General features: G+C 29.9%; 1 protein-coding gene across 2 annotated transcripts in view; it reads right to left on the bottom strand.

The window, feature by feature from the left end:
* The window catches only part of LOC129919424 (protein jim lovell), a 70,731-nt gene extending 55,460 nt beyond the window's left edge, over nucleotides 1-15,271 (bottom strand). The window contains exons 1-2 of one of the 2 annotated variants that reach the window (XM_056000295.1): nucleotides 14,809-15,271; nucleotides 13,945-14,158 (exon numbers count right to left, since the gene is read on the bottom strand). The gene's annotated coding sequence lies outside the window, so the exon portion shown is untranslated. The remainder of the gene's footprint in view (nucleotides 1-13,944; nucleotides 14,159-14,808) is intronic. The other variant, XM_056000293.1, reaches the window with a different exon arrangement.
* Between the last annotated feature and the right edge of the window lie 10,251 nt (nucleotides 15,272-25,522).

The following is a 25,522-nucleotide window of genomic DNA, read 5'->3' as shown; positions in this document are numbered from 1 at the left end:
AAAAGCTTATTCAAAGCTTCAAAGTATTATTGATTTCTGATTATGTTTCGCAGTAGAATTTAAGTTAGTCGTAATAAATATTTTCAACAGATAAGTCTGGTTTCAATGAAATGTCAAGTCTTAATAAAGATTTCATAAGAATAAGTTCTTGTCTTTTAATGAATTTAAATACTTTTCTTTTATTTGCTTTCGTGTAGTTTTGCTTGTAATTTAAATTCGCTTGCATGAATCGCTTTTATTTTAAAATAAAATTGTTTTTAAATTTTTGTAAAAACTGATTTTAACTTGCTCTTTTAACCATTATATTCTTATAGACACTTCTTGTTTCCAATCTCAAAAGTAACATAATTACTGAATTTCAATATGATGCCACTATTATTACATACTAATTTTTTTTAATTTTGTCCCACCTATAGGGACAAGACCGTTTTTGTACTATGTTATATGAAAAACAAAAAAAATTAATTGGCAGGACTTTTAGTATAAAATAAATGGCTTCTAGTTAGATCGATTATGTCTGTAAGTATAAGCAAGTTTGGTTGAAATCCCGAAAAGTTATAGTAAATTTTGTGATTTTTCATCACAAAAACACATTAAATGAAATATTTAAAAGTCTTAACTATTTCTTTTTTTGTAATAAAAGTTCGGAACCGATGACAATATAGCATACGTTTGTGATTATTGCAAAAAGATTCCATATTTTAAGATAAAAACGGTTTTATTGTCAACAGAAGTTGATTGATGTTTTTTTAAAAACTTATTATTTTTTGTTCAGTATTTTATTATTTTTTTTTTAACGATGAAGTTTTCTACAAAAAAGATCAAAATTAATGAATAAACAAAACACTTTATTTTAATCCAAGACGGTTTTTAAGACGGTTTAACACTAAAGGGGCGGTCTTGCACCCACTTGCCCTATGTTATTATATTTAGCTTCAAAAAATAACGCAATAACATGTGTCGTATGATTACATTCCACAAACAATTTTTGTCAACACCCTTCAACACATTTTTTTATATAGACTCTTTTGATCCTTGGTTCCAAAAGCATACTTTTTGCCAAGTTTCATGAGGGTAATAATTTTTTTTGTTTATTGATTTTTTGTACTATTTTACCTGTAAAATTTACCATAATTTAAAAACAACTAGGAAATAAGTTGAAAAATGTCAATGGTACCTACATACCTATTTCAATTTTTTTTTTGTGAAAAATTAATTTGTTTAACAATAATTTCTTCAACCCAAAAAGAGTTTTAAAACAAGCAATCAAAAATTTGATTTTGGAGGACTTGAATCGGCTTTTGAGGGAGTATTCTAACTTGATGTAAATTTACATGAACAAGTTTCGAAATTTTTGAATTCACCTCCAATAAAAATAATTCTAATTCAGGGTTAGGTAGGTACCTACCTGTAGGCTATTTCAAAAAAAAAAGGTTAAAAACTTTAAGAAGAACAAATTTTTCAAATATTATCATATAAATCAGCTACCACAGACATTTTTCATCCTAATCAGAGGCACTCATAAGTCATAACTGGTAAGTCTCTTCTAAGCCTGGCGCTAACTTAAGTACAATACAAAAGAACAAATACTTAAATCCCACGCCCTCTAATGACCATCGATAACTACCGTCTGAGAAATATATTTTCTCACCTTTCCATATTGTTCGAAAAAATCTATACCTATGTTGAATAGTGTCTCGCTGAACTGGCGCCCCCGTCTATAACTCAACTCTAATCCACAAAATATTTTCATTCACACAAACATTAATAGAAACAAAGAGTAACGAAAAACAAAAAAATTAGAATATTGTCTGATCCTTAGATTGGATCATTATCGTTTCTCGACATGAAACCAAATTTGGTGAAACTAGAAGATTATCCTTTCCAACGACACACAGAAATATAGACAAGATTTGTTCTGATTTCCCAACCACACAATCATCACGCATCTCACATTTCTTCCATCAATATCTTCAACATCACCATCGCACATCATCGACATAGGTCGGTCGTTGCCGCCTCGGGTCAAGTATAGAATAGTGTGACGTTTGTGTCATTTCGTAATCGAATCCTTGTTCGTATATGTCCTTTATCCTAGTGTCAACATACCTGAATGAGATTTATAATTTTTTTTTTCTTTGTGTTTTCTATGTTTTATTCAGAGACACCACACAAAAGGATACTGGCGCCAGGATTATGGATTTATCCCTGCCTTAGTTTTGTATGCAAAAAGATATAATTATGACATAGATATGCTTAGTGATGAAAGGTCATTCTCGAGAGAAAATGACCAGGACACTATAATGGTGAAAGAGCCCAAAGGATATGAATGTGGTTTTGAATGTCTGTCGTTGGGAAACTGATTTATATCATGACCTTACGGCAAAAAAACGCAATGTATCATCTTTTTTTTTGTTTTATATTATTTATGCCATAACTAATGGAAACGAAGAATTTTGAAGTATGAGTGTGTAATATTGTATTCCTACTGCCTTTTGATATGACAACTAATTCAATTCAGCTCAATGTTATTGGAAAATATGTGTGTCTGCAAAATAATTGAATTCAAGTTTTACTGATTAATGACGTCGTTGATACTTCCGACCATCTATCGATCGACGAGAGTTGTATATGGGTCGTAAAACTATGAAGAAACTATCTTGTCTATTGGAAAAGGTACTCAAACGTCAAACATTGTGAAAACTTCATCCTTCAAGAAGGTATTAGGTAAATATTAATCAAATCAGTGATGTTATTATTATAAAATGGGGCAAGTTGTTCGTAAAATTTAGATGAAAATTGGAGGTGGCATTACGGAATCCGAAAAAAAAAATATATATACCAAAATTCTGTCTGTTTGTCTGCTGTGTCTTTATTTGAGCTACAGCAAGTCTTTGTAATAATGTCTTAGTTGATTTTCTAGAGTGAAAATTTATAATTTTTTTGGACCAAAATTAACGGCTATAGGATTGTTTTATTGATTTTTGACTTCCATGTATATTTCAACTTACAAAATTTTTACAAAACTGAGCAAAAATTCCAAAAACACGTTTATGTAATTTACAAAATTGTCTTTATGAGTCGAAAAACAAGGCCTTTACAATTTTTCATTTGTAAAAATCTATACATATTAAAAAAAAAGTGCAGCTGTAACGATCTTAAACGTTGCCAAATATTTTAAACTATCATACGAAATTCGCTCCAAAATCAAGCCGAGCAAGCACACGAAAAAAAAGCAAAGAAAAACAATAAAAAAAAATTAATTAAAAAAAAAACTGAAATGAAAATAATTTTCTCCTGAAATCCAGAAATAAATTCAATAGTTACGAAATTTGATGACAAAGCTTAACGTTCTATCCTCGGGCAAACTCTTAGACAAAAACTATGAAAGCAGTTTAGGTGTTTCAATTCATGACAATAATGTTAACAAAAGATAATAACCTTATTTGTTATTGTAACTCTGTAATAAAATTTAGGAGGGTGACAAAAACTGGGTCCTTCCCGAGTGGTCCTAACGCACTGCTTTTTAACTATAAATATTTCGTGAAATAGTTGTTTTGAACGTTAGAGCAATAATTCTGATACTTGATTCGAATTCAAATGATCGAAGTTTATTAAAAATGTATAGTCTAGTTTCTAGGCCAAAAAATTTCAAAATAGGTAAATTTTTTCAAAGATTTATTAAAATACAACAATTTTTAACCGATTTCCAAAAAGGAGGAGATTTATCAATTTGTCTATAATTTATATTATGTTTGTAACCTCATAACTTTGGACTGCATGAACGATAATAGAATCCGTGAGAAAACAATAAATCAAACTTTTGGTCAATAGAAGTCGGTTTTTTTTTTTTTTATAAAAAAGATTATTGTAAAAGATAACTATAAAAAAAAACCATAAACTTCTATTTTTGTATTTTTGTGTTTTTCTCGCTATTTTTGAGGTTATAAAAAAATGATTTATCCAATTTTATCCAATTTTTTTGTGGGCAAATTACACGGTGTTACAAAAATGAGGTTTTAAAATATACGCAGGCGGAGACCTATCAGGTTTTGTAGAGCTAGTCGCACTGAATACGAAACGGTATTTGAAAATCCCCTAACACCCCCAAAATCTGGAGTTACGGGCAAAAAACGGTTTTTTGGACCTTCACCCATTGAAAAAATTCTAGCTTCGACAATTTTTTACCCATTTTCGATTTTTTTACAGTTTCTGATAGAAGATAAATATACCTTTTTAACAATGTATAAAACATTTAACTCGGTTGAACCACTTAGAATTTATAAGCTGTCAAAGTTCAAAAATTCAATTTTTTTTGTCATTTGCCCAACTTCGGCATCAATTAAAAGTATATGTTTTCAAAACAACATGCTATTTAAAAAATATATTCTAAGACTATATCTATTTCCCAATTAATCGAGGTATGTTTTATGAAAATCACTTCAAAAATGGCTTAGAAAAAAATTTTTTTCGATTTCAACCCAGATACAGAAATTCGAACTTTTAGGTATAGAACAAAAATGTTGTTTCGGCACGTAGTAGGATAACTTGGGCGCCAGGATTTGATAACGGGTTTTTGTAGAGGAGCTCAATACAAACATTTTTTTCTTTGGGAGGGGGGTCTATCTCTCCCCGTTTAGGTGGGAGGGGCATTTTTCTAAAAAAAAAATTATCAAAATAAAAAAAATTATTAAAAAACAACGGCAACACTTGCAGTAATAAATGATACCATTTCCGAAAGGCAAAATTGTACATTTGATTCTAATTTTTAAATCAATATAATATAACCAATGGTTTTTGAAATAATCGATTTCAAAGTTAAAAATAGGCGAAAAAAAAAATTTTTAAACTCATTTTATACTATTTTTGTCCAGACTGTGAATTTTAGTAAAAAACTCACTCACACAGAAAACTGCCTCAATTGATTCCTTATCGAACCGTGAAAACAATATGTTTCTATGTCTTCTAGTTTTTGAGAAAATTGAAAAATTATTTTATCAGATTTTTCTTTTTTCAAAATATTTTTTGTTTTTATTTTTCAATTTTCTCAAAAACTAGAAGACATAGAAACATATAGTTTTCACGGTTCGATAAGGAATCATTTGAGGCAGTTTTCTGTGTGAGTAAGTTTTTTACTAAAATTCACAGTCTGGACAAAAATAGTATAAAATGAGTTTAAAAAATTTTTTTTTCGCCTATTTTTAACTCTGAAATCGATTATTTCAAAAACCATTGGTTATATTATATTGATTTAAAAATTAGAATCAAATGTACAATTTTGCCTTTCGGAAATGGTATCATTTATTACTGCAAGTGTTGCCGTTGTTTTTTAATAATTTTTTTTATTTTGATAATTTTTTTTTTAGAAAAATGCCCCTCCCACCTAAACGGGGAGAGATAGACCCCCCTCCCAAAGAAAAAAATGTTTGTATTGAGCTCCTCTACAAAAACCCGTTATCAAATCCTGGCGCCCAAGTTATCCTACTACGTGCCGAAACAACATTTTTGTTCTATACCTAAAAGTTTGAATTTCTGTATCTGGGTTGAAATCGAAAAAAATTTTTTTCTAAGCCATTTTTGAAGTGATTTTCATAAAAAATACCTCGATTAATTGGGAAATAGATATAGTCTTAGAATATATTTTTTAAATAGCATGTTGTTTTGAAAACATGTACTATAACTTGATGCCGAAGTTGGGCAAATGACAAAAAAAATTGAATTTTTGAACTTTGACAGCTTATAAATTCTAAGTGGTTCAACCGAGTTAAATGTTTTATATATTGTTAAAAAGGTACATTTATCTTCTATCAGAAACTGTAAAAAAATCGAAAATGGGTAAAAAATTGTCGAAGCTAGAATTTTTTCAATGGATGAAGGTCTAAAAAACCGTTTTTTGCCCGTAACTTCAGATTTTGGGGGTGTTAGGGGATTTTCAAATACCGTTTCGTATTCAGTGCGACTAGCTCTACAAAACCTGATAGGTCTCCGCCCGCGTATTTTTTGAGTGTTACACCGTGTTATTATTCGATTTTCTTATTCCATTTATTCAATTTATTTTTTTTTCTCAAAAATTATAATTAAAATAAAATAAAAAAAAAATTTAATAAAAATTATAAAAATTATATTAGCACTCGCCTTTTATGATAAAAGTTACTTTAAGGGTAAAGGGATTAAATATTTATTGCAATAATTTTAATTTAATTCTAGTTTTTATTTTATAAAAAATTAAAAAAAAAACATGTTTTCATAATATATAAAATAAATTTCTTCCATAACAATGCATTTTTAGTAGTTTAAAAAAAATAAAATTTTGTATGTATAGTTTAGAATATTTTTAATCTAGCTACTTTTCTTCAAATTTAAGGTACCTCTTAAAATCATCAATTAAATTACACTGTCATAAAAATATTAATAAAATCGCTTAAAATATATTCGATTTAATATGTATTTTGGTAAAGCCAAAACAAGAGATACACAATAGTACACTGCCCATAATCTCAATTTTGATATTTTTGCATATTTAGATTTAGGGCATTGTTTCTGATTAATTCTCATTTATTTTTTTAGCCTAGGTCTTTAAATAAGCCAGAAAACTCTAAATGTTTTTGAATTTTTTTTTTTTCATTTTTATGTGCAAATTGCGGTTTTTGATTTTGTGTTTTCCTCTATAACTCAGAAGTATGAAAATTTAGTTAGGGCCTTTACGATATTATGGGCAGTACAGGTAAAATAGGCATTTAAAAAAAAAATTGTTACACTCATGAAACTTGGCAAAAAGTTTCCTTTTGGGATAAGAACAAAGTACAAATTTACAAAGTTCAAAACAAATAAAATTTCATGACAGTCCATAGACTCGTTTTGAGACTACCTATCGATTTTTTAAAAATAAAATTTTAATTTTTTGAAATACCTATCCAAAAATCATTTTTTTTTTTTGTATAATTTTTCAACTTGAAATTTGGAATGCTTAAACGTTTTCGAACAAAAATTGATTAAGGGCCAATTTTTCAATAGTCAGTTAAACAATCAGTTAGTACTTATTCCCCAGATAGAGAAGAAACCAATTTTTCAAAAGTCAAATTTAGCTTATTCTTAGAATAAAACATTTAATAGAGGAATAAAACTATATCTGCTTCTTTCAGAGACGAATGAAAAATTATTCTAAGGAATAATCTCAACAAAAATATTGTGTCAATTGTCAAAGTTGTTTTGAAAGAAATTTTGATAAATAATTAATTTTTATCAAAAAACAACAACGACTTCCATGGATCAAAACTGGGTTTTATGGTTTTTCTTATAGTTTATATGGCAATAACTGAACGAAATTGAAATGGGACCACACTGCAGGCACCAGCTTTCCAATACAGAAAGAATTATCAATTTTGGTTCACCTAGTCCAAAGTTATGAGCTAACAAACATAAAAAAACAAAAAAAATACAGGCGAATTGAATACCTCCTCCTTTTTGGAAGTCGATTAAAAAATCGGCTCTAACTCTGTTAAATATTTTATAAGAAAGTCAGTAACTAACAAAAAGTTTCAAAACTAGACTTACGTTTGGTTCATTATTTTCTTTATTGATAGCTTTAAAATTTTGACATAATGTTTTATACTGGCATTCATGTTAGTTCATACATATATCAGTGAGGTAAGCTATACAATAAAATTAAATAAAATTGAATGCTAGAAATTTATATTTTTAAATTAGCAACAATTTCTTAATTCTTTTAGACACTAGGAAATCTTAAAAAAAAAAAACAAATTAGAATGCAAAATAATAAATTTATAACAACTCTGACTAAAAACTACCAAAATACACCGCAAATCAATTTATTATTGTAACAAAGTTTTGTTTGGTTTTTGGGCTTGCGATTGCGATGCTATGTAATGTTCGTATAGAAGAAACTTTTAAGGCCAGAGCCTTAACATATTCGCGGATAATGGGCGTTTTGTGGCTTTTATCTTTGGCAAACTATTGTGTGCGGTTTTAGTGCTTGGTCTATGTTTGGTTTTATTTTGTGTTTTGTTTGCATCGAGTGACCTTAAAAATAGTTACACCAGAGATGTACCGGGACGATGTTGATGATGATGATGATGATGGAGATGAGGATGATGGTGATGCTTTGAGATCGGATTCAGATTACAATGGTTGTAATGGCTGGTGTGGTGTGGTAGTAGGTTTTTGTGGCAAATATATCTGCACTAGTACCTACCTTTACTTAATAGTGTGTGTGTGTAGATAACACACAAAATATATAAACTCCCCTAAGGGCATCCTTCGCGAAGAATAAGGTGCGCACGATAAAATGTTTTGCGGTTGATTATATGATTGCGATTTGATGAAAGAAAGTGGCTAAGACTTAAGCTTATGTTGTCTACTATATGGTTTAAGAGCATAGGATAAAAGGCAACCCATTCAACTCGGGTAGTGGGTAATAAAAATGTTGCACCTTTGGCTTTATGGTGAAGTGAAGTGGTAGTACAAAATGTTGTATTTATTTGCATTGCTATACTGCAACTGAAATATTGTGTGGTGTTGCTGAGAGGTGGTCTCTGTTTGGTATGATGCGGTTTAAGATGAATGGTCCGAGGTCGAATATAAAAACAAACAAAAAAAAATAATTTGTGTAGTTCAAACATATTAGAATGTTTTTTTCAAGATTGAAATCAAATTCATCGAAATAAAGTTTCGCAATCGCATGGAATTTGCAAAAGATGACCTATAATAGCTGCTTTTGTCTTGATATTTCATAATTTATCATAGTCTTATACTGAACACACTACTTATAAAATATTGAAATGTTTAATGCTATTTTGAGTATGTTTGGGTAGGTTATGAACTTATATTTATGTAGTCCATTCCAGTGTTATGGTATTCATGAGCGTTTGATTTTTTTTATGAATTTAAAAACATGTAAAAGTTTCGAGTTGGGACTTTAAATAACCAGAAAAAGAGTATTGTTTTTTGTCCTTCAAGAATAATTTGTCAAAATCCATCGTAGAAGAATTGGAAATTTTGAGAAGGTAATCAAAATTATGGAAAGCAGAACTGTTTTTTTGTACATTTTTAAATGCAGCTCAGGAGAATCGCATCGGAATTAAGAATTGTAATTATTGTCCAGTAAGCTTGTTTTAGACTGGCCGAAATAAAAAAGGACCTACAACTTTTTGGTGATTAGGTAATGAGAAAATTTCTGAGCTGAACAGTAAGAAGGGAAAAAATAAGGAATACAAAAATAATATTTTTATGATTTGCCATAAATAAATTGTAGTATCAATAAATTTTCGTCAGATTCTTAGCTTAAAAATATTAGTTGCCAGAATATGCTTCACCCAAAACCAAAATTTTAATTAATTAATTAATTGATTCCTTCGAGTTAAGTAAATTAAAAAATAGCATATCTTTTTTGATTTTAAATTCTTTTTTTGTTAAAAAAATACAAGAAATATTAAAAAAATTCCTTTCCTAGTTTTCCATTCTTCTGCTATTTAAGACGATAAAAACTAGTTGTTGGAAAAAATGAAGACAAATTAACTGTCTTAATTTACTTAACATGTTACGAAATAGAGAAATTTCAATAACAAAAAACTTCTTGAATTAAAAAAAGTTAAATTTTTGAATAAACTATCGGTTTTAAAAATCTTAAATTAACAGAAATTTTAACACTTTTGCAAATTCATTGAAAAAAATTATCATCTTTAGTAATCTTAGCTTTCAATATTCAATTTGATTTTTTTTTTAATTTTTAGAAAATGTATACCTACCTATATTTATTTTTCGTAGGCAGAAGATAAAATTGCTCGTAAAAAACTCATTTTTCTTGATAAAATGATGTCAAAGTATATAAATTCTTATTATGGAAAAAGTTACTTTAATGTTCTATAGGTAATTTTTTTTTGTAAGAAATTTAAGGTAATTTTAGAAAATTATAAATTTGTTTTTACAATTTTATAACTTTAACACAGTTTGAAATTATTTTGACCATATAACATTATGACATTGGATTTTTTGTACAAAAAGGTTAGGTATTTTAGAAACAAATTTGAAAATAATCGCAAGAGCCGTTTAAAAAAAAAAATATTTTCTTATACGAAAACGAGTACATTTCTCCTTCCGTTAGAAATGATTCGGTACCTACAAATAGTTTAAGTCAAACATTTTTAAAATTGTGTAATACTAAGGGCGTAAGTTGACTTAACTCCTTCGTTTTTTCATTAATTTTTAATTTTTAAATAAAAAAATTATTCCTAAGGCGGTAAGTCAAGAGGAAGACATAAAACAAAAATTAATTTTTCTGCATTGTTATATTAGCCCAAAAAGAATTCTTACACTTGGTAATTAATCGCATTGATATTGCCAACATTATTTTATAAATTAAACTTTGTTATCAATGTAAACAAAGATTTTTTTTTTACTTAACTGATTTTGATCAAGTTTATTTTTGAAGATTAAATGGCTCTAAAGTATTAATTCAACACAATTTTTTTTTAAGAACGTTAATTTTTTGGTCAACAGCATATGAATATTAAAAAAAGATCTTATAGATGATTTTTCTGCATCATTACTTTTTCAAAATAATAATATTCAGATTTACAAACAAAAATTGAAACTTCAATTTCATTTTCCTCAAAATTACCTTTTCTGACTTAACCCCTTTGTACCCGGTGCCAAAAATTTAATATCAAAATGTTTTTAAATTAAAAAATACAAAAATATTACCCAATAATCACATCACCGAAAAATTTAAACTCTACTTTTCGGTGGACGGAAGGAGGATCTAATAACTGAATTTTTTCTTAGAGAAAAGGGATTACATTAAAGTTTCAATTGATATATGAGATCGATTGTTTTAACCTAACCAGTGTCAAGTACCCTTCCTGGTTTTTTTTTTAGAAATGATAGTTTTAATATTTATAGGATTGAATATTATGTAAAATTAATACATAAGCCTTATAATAATAAATAATTTAAATGTATGGGTGGACTTACTATAGGGGAAGTGGGGGCAAGACCGCCCACTTAGTATTTAACTGTCCAATAACCAATAAAAAACATCTTTTAAATAAAATAAAGTTTTTATTCATTAAGTTTAATGTTTTTTGCAGAAAATCTCATTATTAGATATAAAAAAAATAAAAAAATACTGAAAAAAAATAACACGTTTTGAAAAAATATCAAACAAAAAACCGTCTTGCCCCCACATGGGGGTAAGAACGCCCTATCAAATTTTGTTGGTAGAAAGACAGTTTCTATTGTTTTAAATGCAGACTATTTGTAGTAATAAAACAATTATGCTATATTTTCATTAGTTTTCACTCCAGCACAAGGTTTTTGGTACCATTTGGTACACATTTTGCACTTAATCCAACAATACTTTTTATTGGATCTAGAAAACAGTTGCAGATAGAAGGTACAAATACAATCTGCAAAGTCCTCTTCATCAGAATCATCAATTACTGTATTGTTTTTCGCCGGTTGCTTAGCTTTTTGGAAGATTTAACGGTGAACTTCTTTTTTCACTTTGTTTAAGCTACCAGAGATTCTAATTTCGCCCTTGGGCGGTCTGGGGTCATATCATATTTGATGTTCTGTATTATATTTTTTAAATTTATCTTTATGACTCCTTCTTTCGCAGAAAATACTTTTTAATATTCACTTTCTATTATAAAAAGTTAAAGTTAAAAATTTTAATTATTTCAGTGTCAAAAATACAACTGACTTTTCACATCAACGATAACAATTTGATGAAAAATCAAAAAATTGCTAAAACTTACAGACGTGATTGATCATACCAAAGGGCACCAATTTTATATTGCAAGTGTTGCCAATTTTACTTTTTTTTCATACAACATAGTACGAAAACCGTCTTGCCCCCATAGGTGGTCTTGCCCCCACTTCCCCTATATACACGGAGAAAAAAAGGGCACCTTAAAATAAGATAATGCGCACATTAAATTTCACCATCTTAAAATAAGGTGATATCCGTTTAAAATAAGTTGATTCCACTTAAAGTCAGTTAAATTAGTGTGAACTTAATTTTATTTTAATGTAAATGTTCATCTTAAAAAAAAATCGATTAAAAATAAAAATTTTAAAATTATAGTCACATTTTAGCTTTAGTTGCAGTTTATCATGCTTATTTCCAACAGTCAGATAGAACGATGGTAAAGGCACTATAGAAACTATGAGAAAAACCAATAAACCTGTTTTGATGAATGGAAGTCGGTTTTACTTTTTTTGATAAAAATTATTATTATAAACATACTCCCATTTATGGTTTTGAAATTAAACCCAAAGTTCAAAAATTAAAATGAATGAATCCAAATTTGACTGACATGAATTTTCAGTATTGTACTTTGATACAGAGACACCTGCTTGGCGACTTAACATACTCTAAATTGTTGCTACAAGAAAATAGACAAATTTTCTAATATTGCGAACCCATCAATGTTAACAAAATATTGTAGAAGCAAGTACCTGACCGAATATGAAAAATCTTGGGGCCAAAATTAGACGCTTTCAAAAAAAGTAAACAAAAAAAAATCATGTGTGCAATTCACACATGGTAGAAGTGAAACCTTAAAAAATCATTTTTCTTGCAAAAAAAAAAAATAAAATAGAAAAAATCTACCTATTTTTATTATATCACCTTCAAATCCATGTTTTTTATATGGCAACCTAGATAAATTTTATATCATCTGAAAGCTTATTGTCTTAGCTCAAAATATATATATCGAAAAAGTCTATGAGACATCTACAAAAAGAGCTAGAATTTTTTGAACTCGATCAATTTCCTTAAAAAAAAGCGAAAAAACACGTATTTTTATCTTCTCACACTATTAAATCCATTTTTTTCCCTAACAACCTATACAAATTTTTAGACCATCTGAAAGCTTATTGTCTTAGCTCAAAATATATATCGAACAGGTGTATGAGACATCTACAAAAAGAGCTAGAATTTTTTAAACTTGATGAAATTTCATCCAAAAAGCAAAAAAAAAACATTTATTTTTATGTTCTCATGCTATTAAATCAATTTTTTTGTTTGACAACCTATACAAAATTTTACACCATGTGAAAGCTTATTGTTTCACCTTGTATAATGATGTATAAATCTTATTTTAAAGATGTCTACAAGAGAAGTTAGAATTTTTTAAAGTCAACCATGTCGAATTTCCAGACTGAGATTACTGGTAGCTGGTCATCGCCAACATATCTCCATAGGTGTTTTGAGGTATTTTTAATTTTTGGATTGTGTAACTTGTAGAGCACGTAACGTTATGTTTGATATATTAAATAAAAGGTTATGTTATCAGCATGCGTATTAAAGTTAAACCAAATTTGTATGTGCACTAGATCAAAAGATATAACGTGTGTTGGAAAAGAACATCTTTTTACCGTTATCTCCGAATTTTGAATATGAAATTAATTGAAATTTTGTACAATTACAATTTATTTAATTACCTATCTACAGTACAAATTTCATTCATCTATCTATTTAAACAAAAAAGTTATAACAAGTTGAAGTCGTGTCGCGTTTTCGTTTCATCTTGTTTCAAATCACTACGATACTAAAGAAGTTTTCACTTCAAAAAAAAAAAAAAATGCAAACAATTTGTTTTTGTATGAAATTTTTAAGTTGAGTTTAAATTTTGTGATAAGTTTTGTTTGTCAATCAGACTTAAACTATTATTAACTGTTTTTTTTTAATATCGAAAAAAAGTCTAGAGAGCACAAACCTCCCTTTTCCAATGAAATTAAGATGACATCTCAAGGTAAAAGGTGTTTAAGTCGTGCATCCAACTATTAAACGCAGTAAACTTAAGTATTCCAAAACATTATTTTCCAATTAATTTTTGTTTAAATCATAAATAAGTATGAATAGGTTACAACTTACTTACTTACAAGCTACTTTAATAAGTGATAATGATAATGAGCACTCACGTGTAGTAGATTTGCACTTAAATTGACGAATGTCATGTTATACATTTACACGATCTTGAACTTCTGGCTGCATCACTTCTCCCACGTATAATCATCAATCATAGCTTTTTTTTTTTCCTTAAATACTAGCTTTCAACAAAACAATAATAAGACCCATGCAACAGTCATGTAATAATTTTTTAATTTTTCGTCTCGGTTTTTTAAATTTATTCTTCTTTAAAAAAAAAATACAAAAATAACACTGATTGTGGAACTTCACCTTAGCAATAAATAATTATAAATTGTAATCAAATTATTGTTGTGTTCTTTTTTTTATTTCCATTCGATTCAAGTTGAAATTGAAATCGTTAAATGCACAATGATTAGGAAATTAACACACATTAACATTATTACGATTGCGTTGAACACGAACGAAAATAACTAAAAACAAAAAAAAATAACAACAAAACATAAAAAAGCGCCGTGAATGAGAAAATGCGGCGAATTAAAAATCAGACAAAAAAAAAAAAAAAAATAATCAAAACAAACGTCGGAATGATATTAAATTTGAATAAAACACAAAATTACGCTGTTTAATTAATAAATTTTTGTTTTGTGTTTTGTTGCAAAAAAAAACCAAATACGAAAATATTTTGAATTGTTTTCTAATTTACATATGAATAACTCATGTGCCTTTAATTTCTATGAAAACTATGTTTTTCCAAAAGAAAAACACTCAGGCGAACAAAAAACCTTTCATATGCCGTCGCGTGCGACAAAAAAACAAGTGACACAACTTTTTTCTTAACCAAGCGCCATTATTATTTTTGTATTATTTGTCAACGCTTCTGTCACATCACGACACAATACAAAAAAAAAACGCACTTCTCCCGCCTTCAAAATCAAGTGGATACAACCTGGGGGCACCAATTAGCGCTTCAACGTATCTGGTGGCGCTACCGCGCACAATAATCCAATGGGAGACGCGAGCGATTGTTGTGTCCAACCATTCAAGTGGCCTTATACCGTCCACAAGAACTTATCGTTACTTTTTTTTTTTTTTCTTTCACCGATTCTTTTTTTGTGAGATGTAAGTTTTGCTGTAAAAAAGTTATAAGTTCGCGTGCGCGCACAGCTCACCTGTGGCATCGGAATTCACTGACTGACGTTTGGGTTTGCTTTGGAGAGACCTGATGGTGGATGGTTGCATGCGCGCCCGCGCTATAGAGTCTCAGTTTGGAGTCTCACAAGTCTCACACTTTAAACGTCATTCGCATGGACTGGAAAGACTTTTTGTGTTTGTTGTGCCGCGCAAGAGGCTATATACATTACCACTTTTGGTTAAGTGGAGAGGTTTTTGTTCATTCGGGAGTCCAGTGTGGAAAGGCTTTGGATAAACAAAACGAAAATAAACGCATGTTGGATGGTGATGGGGGCAAAGCAGATGGTGGAGCTATAGAACAACAACAAACAAGATAAAAGGTGTGAGAGAGACTTGGAAGATTTGAATATTATTTAAGAATTGAGCTTGAGTTTGTTCATCGGATGATTTTCGTTTGGTTTTATGTTCAGGAAATAAGAGGCAGGTATTAAACGACGTACGTTTCCTATGATAACTTATTATTTTTATGGGCTGAAAGAAGACAGCGAGGAAAATGTTTTTTTTTTTAATTAAACAACATTAAGCTTCGTATGGTCGATTTTACGATGATCTTTTAAACAGTTAACAAGCGTTTAAGCCTTAAAATGGGAATTTTTGGTTTCAACAAGCACTTCTAAATTTAATGAAACTCCCTTATAAGCTAAATGGCCATTTTTGGCTCATTAATTTCTGTAAATGAAATGTCATCAGTTGATTAGGTGCACTAAAAAAGTGAATATAAAATCTGATATTTTTGTTTTGTAATATTTTAATTTTTAATTTTTCCAAACACAAAATATATTCTGGCTTCACAGAAATCTATTCTGCTATGACGAAGTTGCTTAAAAAATTGATGTTCCGATGCATCTGTCGATCAGTGATGACAGAGCATCAGCAATCTGTAAAATCTATCTTAACAAAAACATTACTGTTAAAAAAGAGCCAAGTTCTCCTATGTTGAAATTATGCTGGCACAAAAAGTATTGAGATGTAAAAGTCTACCAAGTTCTAAAGTTTGGGTTCAAATTCGTATCAATAAAATTTTGATTGTTCTCTTGACAATTTTTCTTTTAATTACCGATTTTTTAAGTTATTTTAAAAATTGCCAAGTAAACAATCAAAATTTTAGTGAGAACTTTAGAACTTGGTACACTTTTACATCTCAATACTTTTTGTGCCAGCATAATTTCAACATAGGAGAACTTGGCTCTTTTTTTAACAGTAATGTTTTTGTTGTGATTTCACTACTTTTTGCAAGGTATTGCTGTAGAATTGAAAATCTCTATACTTGATGAAAATTTAGCGAAAATGGGCGGTTGCCACGCCCTTTGGCTGAAAATCTGAAACTTTAAATTTTTTCCTTTTTATAAACTACCAGCTCTACCATTCTACCAAATTTCAAGATTCTACGATAATCAGAAGTGCTCTATAATATTTGATGAAAATTCATAGGAAATGGGCGGATGCCACGCCCCCTGAATTGAAAATCTCAAATTTTCGATTTTTTCCTTTGTATACTATCACCGTGTAAAATTTTAAGTCTCTACGTTCTCCACAATTTTGATGATCTGTCAGTGAGTCAGTTACGGTTTTTGCAATTTTTGAAGCCCTATATCTCAGAAACTACTCATCGAAGGAGGCTGAAATTTTGTGAGGTGTTTGGTGTAGAAGTTAGAGGGCGGTCGAAAATGGCCTGAGTTGTTTCCTGTAAATAAGGGTGTAGTGCCAAAGTGGCTAGAGAACTTAGCTGGGCACTACCGTGCCCCTTGATAAAAAGTGTTAAATGCACAAAAAAAAAAAAATCATGTGTGCAATTCACACGTGGTAGAAGTGAAACCTTAAAAAATCATTTTTCTTGCAAAAGAAAAAAATTGAAAAAATCTACCTATTTTTATTCTATCACCTTCAAATCCATGTTTTTTATATGACAACCTATATAAATTTTATATCATCTGAAAGCTTATTGTCTAAGGTCAAAATATATATAAAATTATATATCGATCAGGTCTATGAGACATCTACAAAAAGAGCTAGAATTTTTTGAACTCGATCAATTTCCATCAAAAAAAGCAAAAAAAAAACACGTATTTTTGTCTTCTCACGCTATTAAATGTATTATTCCCCTAACAACCTATACAAAATTTTATAACATCTGAAAGCTTATTGTCCAAGCTCAAAATATATATATCGATCAGGTCAATGAGACATCTACAAAAAGAACTAGAACTTTTTGAACTCGATCAATTTCCATCAAGAAAAGCGAAAAAAACACGTAGTTTTATCTTCTCACGCTATTAAATCCATTTTCTTATCTAACAACCTATAACAACCTACACCATCTGAAAGCTTATTGTAATAGCTCAAAATAAATATATCGATCAAGTCTATGAGACATCTACAAAAAGAGCTAGAATTTTTTAAACTCGATGAAATTTCATCAAAAAAAGCAAAAAAAAACATTTATTTTTATGTTCTCATGCTATTAATTAAATTTTTTTGTTTGACAACCTATAAAAATTTTATACCATGTGAAAACTTTCAAAATTCTATAAAAATCATCTGTACCACATTTGAAGAAAATCCGTCCACCCGTTTAGGCTGTGAAAATGTGTACAAATGGACGCACAGACGGACGGATGGAATTGCGAGACCCACTTTTTCCTCAATTTTTATTTTTTTTTCTACAAGAAACCAATATTTGCCTTATAGGTAAGCAAGCAAAAATAATTTGTTTTTTAAAGGGTGTGAGGATAACTAAATTCTAAATTCATTCTAGAGAATGGCAAAAAAGTGGGTCCCGCAAGTCCGTCTGTCTGTCAGTCTGTCTGTCTGTATAAGGAGCTACAGCCTAAACGGATGGACCGATTAATGTCAAACTTGGTATGTAGCGTTATTTGGCGACTCTCCAGAGGTGTTTTTGGAATTAATTTTTTTGGACCAAAACTAACGGTACTTGTCATATACCGATTATAGTAAAATTGAAATATCTTGAAAAGGGCTCCAACAATTTTGTTTAAAAAATTCAAATGTTAGTTTTAAGCTAAGGTCTATCTTTCAATGAAAAATTTTTTTTTTTGAAAATCATTATCAACGGTACCTGCCATAGAACCGTTTTTTTTTTTTTTGAAGTGAAAACTTCTTTAGTATCGTAGTGATTTGAAACAAGATGAAACGAAAACGCAACACGACTTCAACTTGTTATAACTTTTTTGTTTTAATAGATAGATAAATATAATTTGTACTGTAGATAGGTAATTAAATAAATTATAATTGTACAAAATTTCAATTAATTTCATATTCAAAATTCGGGGATAACGGTAAAAAGATGTTCTTTTCCAACACACGTTATATATTTTGATTAAGTGCACATACAAATTTGATTTAACTTTAATACGCATGCTGATAACATAACCTTTTATTTAATATATCACACATAACGGTACGTGGTCTACAAGTTACACAATCTTAAATTGAATTCAAGAAAAATACCTCAAATCACCTGTGTAGATCTGTTGCCGATGATGATCAGATCAGCCACCAGTGAATAAAGTACCGTAGTCTCATTTTGAAATTTCGACGTGGTTGGCTTTAAAAAATTCTTAGTTTTTTGGTAGGCATGGTAGAAACATACATTATTGAAGCGTCATATAAAAAGGTAGGTTTTTTCGATTTTCTTTGCAAGAAAAATGATTTTTTAATGTTTCACTTCTAACACGTGTGAATTGCACACATGATTTTTTTTTTTCAATCTGATTATCTCCGAAACTGCTTATTCGATTTCAACGAAACTTTTTGTGAGGAAGCATTTATATAATCTACCAACAAACAAATTTCCAAATTTTGTTTTAAGATGTTGATTAGTGATTTCTACAAAAAATTATTTATAAAAAATTAGTTTTTAAAAAACGGCTCTAACGATTTTGAAATTTTTTTTTCTTCTAAAAATGCATCTTAACATATCAATCAAAACTGCATACTTGTTTTGGAAGGCAATTTGATTTCAGATTTTATTTTTTTAAAAAACAAATTTTATTTTTTTTCCAAATTTCTATATAAAAAGTCCTAAAAATTTAAGCAACTTTAACTCTAAGAGCAAGTTCGTGCGACCCAGTCGTGCATTTTATTTTTCAGATGATGAATAACTATACATAAATGAGAAATCTCCAAAAACAAATTTTTGGAAAAAAAAAGAATTCTGTAACTTATCTGTATCGTATCAGCATTTTTTTTAATTTTGTCAAAATTTGAGGTTTTGTTAATTTTTAGGTATAGTAGGATTTTCGAAATTTTGAAAAATATCGTCAAAATTATAATTGTCAAAATAATGTAATTATGAGATAAACTCTATAAATAATGCTCACGTAACTTATATGAGTTGACTGCTTGTTAGGTAAGGAGAAAGCATTACATTGTATTTTCGCAACGCTCGCCTAGAGCAGAAGCATTTCTGTTTGCGTTCGCAGCTTTAAATGAGAAAGAAGAATGCTAACAATGCTAACATTTTTGAAAATAATAAATTGAATACATATTGTATGACTTGCATACAGTGCTTCAATGGGACATTGTTAAATGAAAGTGAGAAATAAGTAGTAAGTAGATTGTATGGAATATAAAAAGTCGCCATTAAATGATAAAATCTGTAAAATCACATAGAATACAAATTTTGAAATTTCCCTTTAAATTTCCGACTTTTAAATTAATGGAATGTGAAAAAATTTCGGCTAAAAAAAATAAAATGAAAAAAAAAAATCATTCCAAATTGTGACCAAAAATTTTATACCATGCATTGAAAAATCCTCCATTTGTCTTAGAAAAAAAGATTTTTTGATGTATAAAACATAATTTAAAATTTTCTTCAAAACTCTTATGCATAACAATAAAATATTTAATTTGTTATGTATTATGTTTCTTACTTTTAGTTGTTGTAATTACCCCACGGTGCAATAGTTAGTTCGACGGTCTATGACCTCAGAAGCTTGGGTTCGTATCGTCCAAATATAACAAAAATTAAGGAAATAGGGCAATACTTTCATAAGTTATTTTTTTTTTTTTTTTTTTGAAGGGGTTCTCTTATTCTTAGAAGTGAATATTACCTCTCCTAACATCTATGTTGTTATGATAGTGTCATCTAAATTTAAAAATATGCCTCGAAAATAAATTAAAAAACCTAGGAAAGACTATCTCTTAGTTTTTAAGATTTTCACGAACATAAGACACTAATATCGGGTTGCATTAATATTTATAACTAGTCCCACAGCTACTACTTTACTTTTATAACAGAAGAATTATTCTCATAGATATTTACCTCTTCAGATAACTACCTGTCTTCAATGAATAGTTAAATGAGCTCATCATCACTCATTATAAATACTACAGCATTAAATTTTTATTTGCATTTGAAAAATTCAAAACATATTATTCTTTTTTTTTGCCTTTTTTTATAGTTTTTTTTTTATTTGTACAACAGATCTTACATCAAATGATCCCTGTGTGATCATTACTTTTACCCACGATTTAAAGCTCAGCCGTTTCACGACCATGGAAACACATGAAAGACCATGTGTACACGGTATCAAGTAACCCACCCACTCGTATACCACATTTGTCAGACAATAGCTTGTGTCTGATGTCTGATTCCATACACCACATGCGGAATGTGATCCTCACGCGGCAGCAGTGGCGGCGGCGTTAGCCACAACCACAGATCTACCTATAGAAAGCTAGAGACCCAGCAACAGCCTGCTGATGTCATGCATCTCCATATGTCTATAATACAATTAGAATTAAATTGGAGCAGCTTGAGCTTGATCCCAGCTATGCAACAAGACTCTCTCGAATAGATTCAGGTATACGGATTAAGTAAAAAAAAAAACAACAAAAACCTATGAATACGGTATAAATAATTGTAACATTGCTGTTGGGAGCGCAAAAGACACAAAAGGTTTGACCACACGATCACGATTTCCGCGATGATGTGAATTCACAGTGCTAAACCCACACCCACCCTTGCCCTTACCCTCATACACGGCATAGTTGTTTTTGTGTGTGTTTTTTATTTTTTTTTATTTTTTTCTGTATTGTTTCTTTTGGAACATATAAGATACACGATCTTTGCCGCATGTTGAGCTTCTTCTTCACCTATTTGTAAAATCTGGGGGAATAAAAACGAAGAAGATCTCGCCAACTGCGAGAGATGATCTTCATTCGTTTTTCCATACCTAGCGAAGAGATAAAGATTGATTAACGTTTTTTTTTTTTTTTTTATTTTTCTTCCCTCATTTGTTTTGTTGTTAAGTTTTTTCATAGGCGTATATTGAGTGAGAAAATGTAGGGGATTGGATACAAGTTCCCCTTCATTTATTCTCGTTATCACAGACACACGAATCCAATAACTAAGCCACACATACATTGCAATACAAAAATTAAATTCTTCAAACAGCAAAGGTATGGAATTAAAAATAAGTTTACGTTTAAAAACAATCAGGATATATTCCGTTAATTTTTTAATACAAGTTATGATTTTTTTAAAGTAAGCTTATATTCATTGAACTCATAACAATGCAAAAAGATATAATGTTGGCAGGTCACTGGGGTGTATGAGTAATATTTTGATTAGTTTTTAAATAGTTTTTTAATGTAAAAAAATGCATTTCAAAATGCTCAAATAAATAATTTGAAGATTTATTTAAGTTAAATTATGAAATAATAGAGTGACATGATTTGAATATTAAACATTAAAGAAAAATATAAGTAGGTAAAAAATGTATTTAAAAATAAAAAAAAAAACATTTTGTATGGTTTAATCAATTCACCCTCTGTTGGCACACGGCCTTGCACGGGTGCGAATTTGGCAGGACAAAAAAAAAGTGGACACAAAAAAGTGTCTTTATAAGGTTGAAAACACATTTTTTTGGAATTGTGAATACAATATTCGAATTCCTCGGAAAATTCTACATCAATTTCATATATGATTCTCCATAAAATAGTGAGACCAAAAAAAGTTCTAACGACAAGAAAAAGTATAAACCAAATTCGCAAAAAAGAGGTGTGCCTACAGAGGGTTAAATAATCTTCTTGTGTCACATAATATTTTTTCAAGAAAAGTTAATTTTTTGCACACTGATAATTTGCATCCAACAACTATATACATATGTATATTTGAAAAAAAAAAAAAAAATAAGAATTGCTTGAATTTTTTTTCAAAAAATTGAAATTAATTAATTAATGAAAAGTTTTATATAAAAAAAAATGTATGAAAAAAAAAACGTATGAAAATTCTAAAATAACCCTAACCCTGCGAAGTTTTGAATTTGATCTCTCTTGAAAAACCACGTAGGTATTAGAACAATTTTTTTTTTTTATTAAAGAAAAGGTTAAGGTTAAGGTAAAGTGATATCCCGTTATGTTATTGTTAATTAATGAACATGTGTTAAAGAATGAAGATTTGCAAAGACACAAGAACTAGAATATCAGTTTTCTAGAAATAGATTTTTTAGGTTCACTATGGCGTATGCGTAATATTATGGTTCATTAATAGAAAATGTGTTTTAAATGTAAAAACGATAAAAAGGCAATTTTTTTTATTTTATTTCATTTCTGTAAAATTATTTTTTCGTATTACATGTGTCTGAAAATAAAGTAAAAGTTAATAATTACAGGTAATCCCTGCTAAAAGAAAATAAAGAAATTTCTTGGTCATGTCAAACACGATTTTTTGAAAGCAGCTGCATCTGAATACCTGCAACCAACCAAATTTTTGCAATTTAAATTCAAGACAATTTAATATTACCAAAATCAAAAGTTTTATCAAATTAAGGAAAAATTAAGGAAATTCATTTTCAGTAAAAATGATGAAAAACTCGCGCTAGAATGAAATTCGACGTTTGATTTTTTTATCACAAGTCATTAACAATTTATTTTGTAGAGACATATTTTATGGTTTAGAAATGAGATTTTTTTTATATAGGCCCATTTTAAAAGTAAAATCTTAAGTAGTTACTTTTTCCATAATATACCTATGCCGATGTAACCCTTAAAATTTATGACGATACTAAAAAAATTTCACGTACCACCTAGTAAAGAAAATTTTTTGGAAGTAGCAAATTGATTTTTATTCCACTTGTAGGTAAAGATTCTAATGATACATAGAAATATGAGTTCGAGGCAATTTTTAGCGACCTGGCATGTTTTAAAAGACAAGCCTATGTGCAATTTTGGAAGTGTATTTATTTACACCACTGTACCCTAGGGTGTGTCACTTTTGTATGGCCGAAAAAAAAAAATACTCTAATTTTAGAATGTAATAGTGGTCAAAAGTTGTATTAGGGTCTGAGGTTTAATAATATGGAAAAAAAAAATTTTAATATTTAAGTTGTAGGAAAAAAAAACGATTTAATATGAAAAAATTATTTTTTTAATTTTTTTCTTGGAATTATCTTTCACGATAAAGCCTAAAAATATTTAATTTCTTCGATTTCTTCCTATATTTTGAGCGAGCCAAATATGTTTATTAAAATTAGAACTGTAAACGCAGGATTTAATTCTGATAAGCAATGCAACTTTTAAAAGCTGTTACATTTGAAAATTCCATATAGTTTAGTATTTTGACACACCCTACTGTACACCACTGTGATAATAAGACATTTAAAAATAAAGCTTCCCAAGTAAATTTTCGTTTTGGGAAATAAGCAAGTTAATAAAATGGTTAATGGTCGCAGCAAGAACAATCAATGTTCACTTCATATTTTATGATTAACACAGTATTACAGTACACTGAGGGAAAAAACAACTTAAAATCAACGAAAACCACGTTGATTCAACTATTTTTCGGAATGATTTTGAGTTGAAGACGAAAATTTTAAAATCAAAGTAGAACATCGTTAGTTTAAAGTAATTTGCAGTTATAAAACATCTTTAAATCAAAGTTGTTTCAACTTTGAAAAAAAAACATCAATTTATTAAAAAAAAAAAAAGAAATAAACTGGGCAGCCGCTGGGGATCGAACCTACAACTCTTGGATCTCTAGGCGAATGCTTTACCAACGTTCTATCTCACTGTTGGGGGTAAGTGTGATCAAATGCAACAAACGCTGAAGTCCGACAAAAATAAAAAAAATTTCTTACGTTGTTTCAATTTTATTTTAAAGATGTTTCATGTTAGTTTTTTCAACATTACATTATTACATTTTACGTGGCGCTTTTTCCCTCAGTGTAGGTAATCGTTTTCTCAATATAATGGCCTTTTTCTAAAAACTAACTGCTTTATATCCATGAATACTGCGGTGTAGACCAATAAAATACCTGCTGTGTAAAAATTAAGGCACGATATATAAACGGTATTGGTGTTTTGGACACTTGATTATTCAATTTTTGAGCTTAATTTTTACTGTACATTAATTCACTATTTCCCCTCAACTTATAGTTTTAAACTACGGCCTCTTAAAGATATATGTATGTCCGCTGTTGCTCCTGTCTCTCGAACAATAATTGGTGTACTTATATGATCTGTAGTTGGCGAGAGAATCGCGTCTCGCCGCCACCGACAACGACTACGACGACGACGACGTCGACAGTGATAGTGAATAGTGATGCTGTGCAGCACAACAATAGATCGACGCGCACAACAATAACACGAACAAATTGTGTTCGCCGCGACGAACAACCAAACAATCTATTGTGCCCTGGTAGCTACAAACTGTACGTGGGGAATACGTGTTTCTTTCTGTTTTCTTCTTGTAATCTCCTTTTGTCTGCGGACTTTGGTGGAGCAGCAGCAACGGCAGCGTGTTTTGTTTTCCTTTTCTGCCCCCAAAAGCGATCGTGCATCATGAAAATCGATCCCAAACTCGCACTATTCAGCGAGACTTGTAGCCCCACCACCGTAACCACTTTGAGCTCCAACTAAACAACTAGCCGACCGACCGACGACCGCCCGGCCGCACAGTTATGCATTCGGAATGCCCTTTATTTAGATTTGCACACAAATCGATTGACCCTATGGAACGGATAACAATAGTGCCCCCTTATCCTAAAAAAAACTTAACCCCCTCTTCCGTTTCTCTTCCGAAAACCATGGCAGACATTATCACGTTGGGCGCGAGATCGTACGCCAAATTAATCGTTTGGCTTTTTACGGAGCCGAGTGAGGCCCCAACCAAACCGACCGATCATCCAATCCCCCAACCCGAACCCGAGACACCACCACGAACTCTACGATGACGATTGATCGTTTAGCCTGCGAAAGGGTGCAAGTGAGGCGGTGCGCGCCTGCTGCACTCTGGTGGTAATTTATTGCGTTGGCGATATTTGGCGCGAGGATTTAGAAACAAAGGCTTATTTCGCGCGGGGATATATGCGCGCTCGTGAACTCATTAGGCAATATGACTCTGATTGGGCGCTTATTTAGGAATGGAGTGGGTGGGGGTTGTTGAATCTTGTTGTTGTTGTGGGGTGATAAATA

This window comes from Episyrphus balteatus, chromosome 4, assembly GCF_945859705.1.
Source record: "Episyrphus balteatus chromosome 4, idEpiBalt1.1, whole genome shotgun sequence".
NCBI classification, from domain to species: domain Eukaryota; kingdom Metazoa; phylum Arthropoda; class Insecta; order Diptera; family Syrphidae; genus Episyrphus; species Episyrphus balteatus.
The sequence above is the reverse complement of the archived record's forward strand: the minus strand, read 5'-3'. Positions and strand labels throughout refer to the sequence as shown.